Source organism: Crocuta crocuta, unplaced genomic scaffold, assembly GCF_008692635.1.
Source record: "Crocuta crocuta isolate KB4526 unplaced genomic scaffold, BGI_CrCroc_1.0 scaffold288, whole genome shotgun sequence".
Classification (NCBI taxonomy): Eukaryota; Metazoa; Chordata; class Mammalia; order Carnivora; family Hyaenidae; genus Crocuta; species Crocuta crocuta.
Genome location: NW_027532607.1, coordinates 4,646,075 through 4,654,419, shown reverse-complemented (window position 1 = coordinate 4,654,419; position 8,345 = coordinate 4,646,075). Strand labels below are relative to the sequence as shown.

Sequence of the window (8,345 nt, the reverse complement as noted above, 5' to 3'; positions counted from 1 at the left end):
CCCTCTGCCCCTCCCTCTCTCTCTCTCTCTCTCTCTCTCTCTCTCTCTCTCTCCCCCCCCCTCCCTCTCTCTCTCTCAAAAATAAACATTTAAAAAATTAAAAATAATAAAAAACAATACAAAATGGCAGCAGGTGTCCTGTTGCAACCATGTAATAAGCACATATGTGTGTATATATATGTAATAGAATGATGTCCACTGGAAGATTCATGTCCCGATACCCAGAACCTAGAAATGTGTTACTTTTCATGGCACGGAGATGCCTTGCCAATGTAATTAAGGATCTTGAGATGGAGAGGTTATTTTGGATTATCTTCGTGGGATCTGTGTCATCACAAGATCCTTATAAGAGGAAAGCAAGAGGTTTGCAGTGAGAAAAGGATAATGGAGGCAGAGCTTGCACTTTGAAAAGAGAGGAAGGGGCCTAGAGCCAAGGAATATGGGTTGCTTCTAGAGGCCGGAAAAGGCATGAATCAGAAGCCTCCAGAAGGAATGCATCCCTGTCAGCACCTGGACTCCGTTGAACCTCTGACCTGCAGAACTGTAAGGTAATAGATTTGTGGTGCTCTAAGGCACTAAGTCTGTGGTATTTTGTTACAGCAGCAATCATAAAACTAATACAGCTCATACAGATGGAAGGGAAGATATTTCACCATGATACTTGGAAGTTTTAAACGTTTAATTCATTTTAGTTTGTGTATTGCTTGGGTGAGTGGTTAGGACTAAGAGAAGGCAAGTAACTTTTAAATACTAAGGGGAAAAATGGTAGGATTTGAAGTCCAAAGTCAAATGATAAGTAAATGCACCAGAATTATTCTCTCGGGGTTTTGCTATGTCAAAGTGATAGAATAATAAGGAAGCTGATTTCTTTTTCTTCTTTTTTCTAAGCCTCTGATTTTCAGTAAACGTTCTCTGAGCTGAAATGTCATCTTTTACTACTACTGGGATTTTTGCAGTTAAGGATTTGCGAAAGTTTGAGTGCAAGTGTTCAATACACGTGTTCCAAATTGCATAAGATTCCGTAAGGGGACAAGAGTGTTCTTCTGTCCAGCTATTCACAAGTTAGTAGAAGCTGTTGTCAGTGAGCTAGCTGCTTGCTTTCCCTAGCAGCTGGCCTCTGTGCTTTTGACTTGAATGAGTCATTTCCGAGTCTTGGCTTTACTTTTCCGGAGTCCTGTGTCCTTGCAGAGCCTGGTTTCTTCATTGAGAAAAGGCGTCCATGACTTGCCTCATGGAGCAGGTGATATTGGCTGTGCACCTGCCAATGGGGTCACCAGTCCCGGAGCACTTCCTTGTGGGAAGAGTGACCCCCGGGTGGAATTCCAGCATGCCCTAGACTTAGCGCTTTTCTTTACAGATAAAATGAGATTTGGAAAACTTTCATTTCTTTTTATTTGTCCCAAGGCAAAAATTTTTATGTATTTTGAGCAACAGAAATGAAGATCACTTTGAAAACGTCCTTCTAGAAGTCCTCTAGGATTCTGCCTAATTCTTGTGAGTCCTCATATGAAAGCTCGAATATTGTGGTCCATGGCTTAGCTGGGTAAATCAGAGTCCAACTGTCGTCTGAAGCCTCAAGATAAGCTGCTGACTACTGTGCCTGATGATGTGCAGGCTAATCAAATAGACTTGATATCTCAGCTGACCCTCTCTAGAGACTTTTCCTTGCCCTTTCTCCATCTTGCTCCTTCTCCATCTCCCTGAATCTGCAACGGAAAACTGAGCCTGGAAGACCAAACTCTTTCTGTCACTGTGACCCACATTATGAATCTTGCTCTTTTGGCTTTGTTTTGTCAATATAATGGACCCTTAAATGTTCTTGGAAAGTCAGTGATGTTAATTTGGCCCCTACCCCAGGCTCTGCTCCCTTCAGTGACTGCTGCATAATGTATCCTGGCTGGAATCCATTTATTCTGATCCTTACTGTCTTGCATTTCATCAACTACCTCGAACTCTGAATGGAGATGCTGAGTACATTTATTCCAGTTGAGACTGATTTGAGATGGAAAGAGGGACAAATCCATGAATATGCTTAATGAAGCCAAAGACCATGACACTGAGAGATGCAGCTGTGGAAGGCAGTAAGGACGCTCAACGGTGAGGTTCAATCACCAAGGTCACCCCCTACTCCCCAAAACAGGGAAACTTAAAACCCTCGGGCAGAAAGAAAATACTATCAATACATTTCTTCAGCTGTAGAGATGGCTGGGTATAAAGAAGTCGAACTAGGACCTTTGCGATCTTTTGCAGCCCTCGGTTTGTTTCCACGTGGGACAAAAGGAACATTTTCCTAGCACCCTCCGTTCTGTGTTCCGGAGGAGTGGGGGAAGGCGGTGCCTCCCGACGTCTGTATTTCTTTTGTGAGAGGAAAGAACTGCACATATCTCAGAGCTCAAGGGAAGAGGGCTCCCTGGCCTACTTCAAGGCATTCTCCAAACTAGGCAGGAGAATCTAGGAATTCTTTTTTCGTGTTTCTGCTGTGGTTTCTGTGCAGCCACGCGGCTTGAAATGCTAGTGCTCCTTCCCAGCCTTTCCCAGGTGCTAATATTGGGGTAAATGGTGGAGATCCAGAAAAGTCATCTTTGTACTTCCGCTTTGTGCTGGCTGTGGAGTGAGCAGCTGTGGAGCCAGCTACACCCTCCACCCCCACCCCAGCTCTGTCTTTCTGTCTCCACGTCTGTCTCTCTCTCTCTCTCTCCCGTGGGCCTTCTCCTGACCACACTTGCAGTTGCTTAATTGATTACCTAGATTTTGGGGACAATTAGGATCTTTTCAGTAACTGTTGTTGCCCCAGTGGGACTTTGCTGTCTCCTGTTGGCTCTGCAAACGCTGAAGTTTGGGGCTCCAAGAAAGCCCGCGATTCAGCAGGCCAGGGACACTCTCTATGGGGGAGCCGCACCAGACTGGTTCATCTGTTCTGTGGGAGACCGGCTGTTCTGTTTGTGCAGGTCACCGACGGGGTGACCTGCACAAACACTGGAGCTGGCAGCTCAGGAGCCTCCTCCCAGGCCCCCCAGACCAGTGCCACTCCGTCCCGCCCGCCCCTTGGCATCATCTGAGGAGCTGTTAAGAAAAGGTTCGCGTCTCAGGTCTTCTCCAGGTCACTTAAGTCCAGCCTCGGAGCAGAGGAATCGGGGGCCCCAGTGTTTGCTCAGAGCCCCCCAGGTGATCCCAACTCGAAGCCGCTGCTGAGAGAGCAGCCCTGTGTTTGCCCAGCTGTCTTCCCTCCTGGGCCTGGGGCGGCGGGGCTCCTGGCGCCTGACGCTGGGACACAGAAGCAGCCTCTGGGCTCTTGGCTCCCCGGGTCTGTCCTGTTTTTTATGGTGTTGACTGTTAGGGGCAAAGCGAACTGGCCCCATTTTCAAAAGCTGCCTCACAACAGCCTCTTGTCCTCGCTGTCCCCGTTTGGGGGGGGACTAATGGTAGGTGAGGTTTCAGACTTCTGTCCCCAGAACTGCTTCTCCCGCCCACCTCTTTGTCACCCTCGGATCCCAGCATCAGCAGACAGCACGCGGTGTGGATGCCTGTAGAGCCCTGTTTAGCAGCCAGGGCACAGAGAAAGTGGGCTGGCTTCTTAAAATGCTCTTCTAGGGGCGCCTGGGTGGCTCAGTTGGTTAAGCGTCCGACTTCGGCTCAGGTCATAAGCTCATGGTCCGAGAGTTTGTCAAACCCCATGTTGGGCTCTCTGCTGACAGCTCAGAGCCTGCAGCCTGCTTTCCATTCTGTCTCTCCTGCCTCCACTCCCCACTCCCCACTCCCCACCCTGCATTTTGTCTCTTCTCAAAAAGAAACATTAAAAAAAAATTAAAAAGACAACTTTTAAAATGTTCTTTTTAATGCTTATCTCTCTGAGCCTTCACCGTCTGGGGCCATGTCTCCAGTGGTGCCGTCTGATGTCTCCAGAGGGGGCTGCATTTGTTCCTGGGCCCCGGGGACTGAGCACCCCGAACAGAGCAGCTCCAGAGCCTTCCTCGGGCTCGCTCCTGCATTATTTAGCTCCTTCCCTGCTGGAGCACCGCGTTCCACTTCTCAGCAGATCGGGGTGAATTTCCAAGAGGGAAAACTGCAGATGGCTTTGCCTTCCGCCTGGGCTTTTTCCTCCCCAAGTGACTCACTTGTGCTCAACCCCCAGCTCCAACTGGAGTCCCTTCAGTCTCTCTCCTTCAGTCTCTCTCGACCACCTTCGCCTAAGAGGAATTACAGACCCACCAGAGGGAGGGCTTTCACACAGTCATGTGATAACTCCAGAGCTTTTTCACCAGACTCCATTCCTGTATTTTTCAGTGCTCCTGACTTTTTTTTTCCCTCCCGGAGCTTCTGTCCATCTCCTAATTTAATCACAATCCCACCATCCTTCCCTCTGCCCGTGTCATAAAGCTCTAAGGACTGACCAGCCTCATGATCTCCCGATCTGGTAGCTGCTGTCGCTTGCCCATCAATTGTGGTGACCACGGACGCGTCTCCCCACTGCCTCCTGCATGTCAGCACATAGTGCCCTCCTCAAAGGGGGTGTGAGCTTTAGCTTATTCCCAGGAGCTGAACAACTGCTCGGGGTGGAAGTGCTTTGCACACACAGCATACCACGGAGGGGAATGGTGCTTCCTTAGCACAAAACACACACATTTGCTCTCCTGCCTTCGGCGAAGGGAAATCCATGGCTGGGAAATACTTGAACATTTGCAGCCTGGGCAGTGAGTGACATCTCAGCCATTTGAAAATGAATTTGAAGGCATAAGAGACAACATGCGAGCTTCCTGTGATGTGCCTTTTGAGCCCTGTACTTTCTCTCTCCTTCCCCAGTGATACAGGGATGTCCAGAAAAGTGATAGGCTCTTTTATTTCACGAAATGACCTGTTTTTCCTCCCTCAACGCTGTCTTTTAGCCGATGTAATTGGGTTTGGTTTGCCGAATAGAAAAAAGCATTTCTTCTGCCACGTACGTTTGCCTTTAGTTCAGACAAGATGTGCCTTTATCCTCTAGAAAGCTGGCTTCATGCTAATTATTAGGCTGTGTGTCCTGAAACAAATCCCATCCTAGGCTGGGCATCTGCACATTAGCCACTTGGTTTATAGTTCTTAATTTAGCTGGGCAGAGCAGGATTGCTTTAAGGGTCAGTCTTCTGCTGCTTTCTTCTGGAATTACAGACCAGTCTTGCCCGTCAGTTTTTCCCATCTGAGGCTTTAATTGGATACCTCGTGGGTCAGTCATCAAGAAGGGAAGACCCATAGGAGATTTTTCATGTTGCCTCCCCCCATCCCCCCGGCCTGGTAGAATCTTTTTCTCTTTAAAGCTTCCTATTGAAAGGCCTTTGTCAGCTTCTAAGTGCTGTTGTGATTGCCTAGGCTTATTTCTGCCCCTGTAGAAGCCGTTGGAAAGGGCAACCCAGACAAGCCAGCTTTCTCCGGCATTTAAACAAGTTGTCTGAAGGCCGTTTGTTGGATGTGGTGGGGCAGAAGCCAATCCTTTTCTTTAGGGCAGAGTATCTATTAAGCACTTTGCTTTTTGAAAAGTGAGAGGTGAAGCTTTCAACTTCCAGCCTGTTTTTCTGTCCTTTAGAGGCCGTATGAAGATTCTCACGTTTTCTGGTTTACTCTCCCACCCTTTGAAAAGGATTCCTTCAGCTTACCTTGACCTCGTTTTTCTTCTTGAGAGGAGCAGACCATGATTTTGTGTCAAAAACTCATATTTGCATATTCCTGTCAAATGAGAACTATATAGCAAGGCATTTTTTCTTAGCAAAGGGCATAATCAGGGTCCCTGGTACATGAGCAAAATTCCATGATCACCCATTGATTCTTGGGAAATATGACAAACATTGCATGTTATCCCTAAATGTCTGATTTCCTCTTGGGCTTCATATTCTGCAGAGAGAGAGTCACAGGTTGATCTTTCCAAAGTTCTGGACCACGTGTGTTTGAATAATGAACCTCTGGCATGAGGAGAATGGACAAATAGAGTTGAATATTTATGATAATTTGACCCGTACCCACATCACTGTTACAATAAAATGAAGGAGGATCCCTTGGGACTTAGGCTGTCTACTGGCATATGCTGGTTTTACTGAGCCAGAAGATTACAGTTTGAATATATTTCAGCTTCAGTGAGATCAGAGCAAAACAAGTGCTTTACTGTCATTTTTTTAACATATATTAACCCCATCATAAATTACGGAAGTTTAGCATTCACCATGCATGTATTAAGTACCAGGTACTGTCCATCCTCAGTACTTGATATGAATTTTGTGCCTAGAATCATCCCAAAACTCTGAGGTGGTACTGTTAACATCTTTGCTTTTCAGCTTAACTGGGGCTTAGAGAGGTTTAGTAACTCACCTAAGGTTTACTGACAGCCAGGATTTGAGCATCTGCAGCCTGATCTTCAAATTCACCCTTGGAGCCACACTTCACTCTCCATCTATACTGCTGCTTACGTGCCATTCGTGTTTTACCAGATGGAGGAAGCTCACCAAGGATGAGGCCTACTAAAATATTCTTGAGTATAAATAGGCCATCTGTTGATCTCTGTGTCTTGCAGGCCAGGGGCTCTTTCCTCAAGCCAACACATGGCAGAAGAATATGTATTGATGTCTTGAGGAATAGTTCATACAACATAAACAGGCAGGGGCCGACCACTGCTTTCACCTCCGCCATCTTGGACACAAATCCCCTCATTCCTGCTGCCCACAGGCCTCTGTCTATTGGCAAGTGTCCCCACCAGCTTAATGCTGGTCCAGCTTCCTCAGGGTCCGTGCTATCCCCAGGGCAGGAAGCATATAACATGGCCCTTAGGGGCTTCTGCAAACCACTGAGTTTGGGAGACCTTTTTCTCTGTGGTTGGTGCCTGGTCCTATCTGCTCTGTTCTTCCCTCCTCAGTTCCTGTGGGCCCCCTTCACTGATCCTTTATTGTCGTCTGTCAACAAGAAAATGTTACAGGATCTCAGGGCATCGTGAGACTGCAGAATCTTCTAGCCCAATCCCCTTGTTTTAAAGAGGGACCTGTGCAGCTGGGTGGTTGTGTCCTTCAGGCCAGATCTCTAGTTTTCTGACTCTTCTTTTGTACTAAAATGCCTACCTTGGAAATGAAAGTGAAGTCCTAAAAATATCACCATACCTGGAATGTATTGGTAGGTCAGCATTTATTACTTTCTTTCCCTCCTCACCTATTGGTGTACTGACTCTTTGCTGGGACCCTGGCTTCTGCCTTTGGATATTTATGTACTCATAATTTGTGGGTTTTGACCCATTGCTTCCTAGAAACACTTATTATTTTTAAATTCTTGCATGTACCCTATTTTTCTGATCATGACATTTATTTCTTAGAGTCCTCTCAGCCTGTTGCTGATCACAGCCCCTGATAACCAGCCACACTGTGTGGTTGTGGTATTGAGATGCTCTGATAGGAAACTGATGTCTACAAAACACAAACGGTCTTGTCTGGTGGCCAGAGCCTTCCTGTGATATCTGGATAGCTCCTCTGTTGATCAAGGGAAGCTCATTCACAAAGGAGCCACAGAGAAATGCACAAGGTTGGAGGGGATGGGAACACACAAGGTTATGAGGTTACACCTTGGATGATGCAGTTTGGGAAGAACAGGGTAATGCAAGTGAAAGCACCTGGATTGTTGTTAGAATGGTGTTTCGCATGGTTAACTTCAGGGTCAGAAGGCCTGGGTTCAGGTGGCTTCTCCACTTCCTGGGTCTGTGACCTTGGTCTACCAGTTCAACTCCTCTGAGCTGTGGGCAGGGGAGTGTGGGGAGGGGGAGAGGTGCTGCCATGCATGACACCTCCACCACCAGCAGCTGTAAGAACCCCATGGGTTGCTGACGATACATTTAAGTTCCTCACCTTCAAAGATTTGTCATGGGGCTGAAAAGGGCAAACACACATGAGTGCCCCACACAGCATTTAGCTCCCAGCAGGCACTGGACTTTTGTCTCGTTCCCTCCCCGTGTCCCTTTAACTAGGCAGAGAAACCTCCGGTACCTTTTAGAAAAAAAATCCCACCAAATGGGCTCCGATGGAGTTTGGGCAGCTCAGACGCCATGCACCTTAAACTGCCGGAAATTCTCCAGAAAAGGCACACATCCTTTACCAGGGCTTAGGGAGGTTCCACTTTCCTATCAGTGAAACCATAGTTAGGCGAATAAGCTACACTGCGAGGTCCAGAGGAAATCTGAGATGCTCTCCTTTTTGCATTGTTTGTATTGGGAATTGGAATGGTCTTTTAGCTGGGATCTCCTTTGACTGTGGATAGTCACTGGCTGAAGAATGTGGCTGCGAGTCTATAGATTTCAGATATGGGCATGATGCCTTGTTGCTTCCGGTCCCTGGAACTATGGCAAC

The 8,345-nt window shown here is 47.3% G+C and overlaps 1 protein-coding gene across 1 annotated transcript in view; it reads left to right on the top strand.

Moving 5' to 3' along the window:
• Positions 1-8,345, top strand: part of PRKCA (protein kinase C alpha) — a 405,148-nt gene that overhangs the window by 184,418 nt on the left and 212,385 nt on the right. The window lies entirely within an intron of this gene.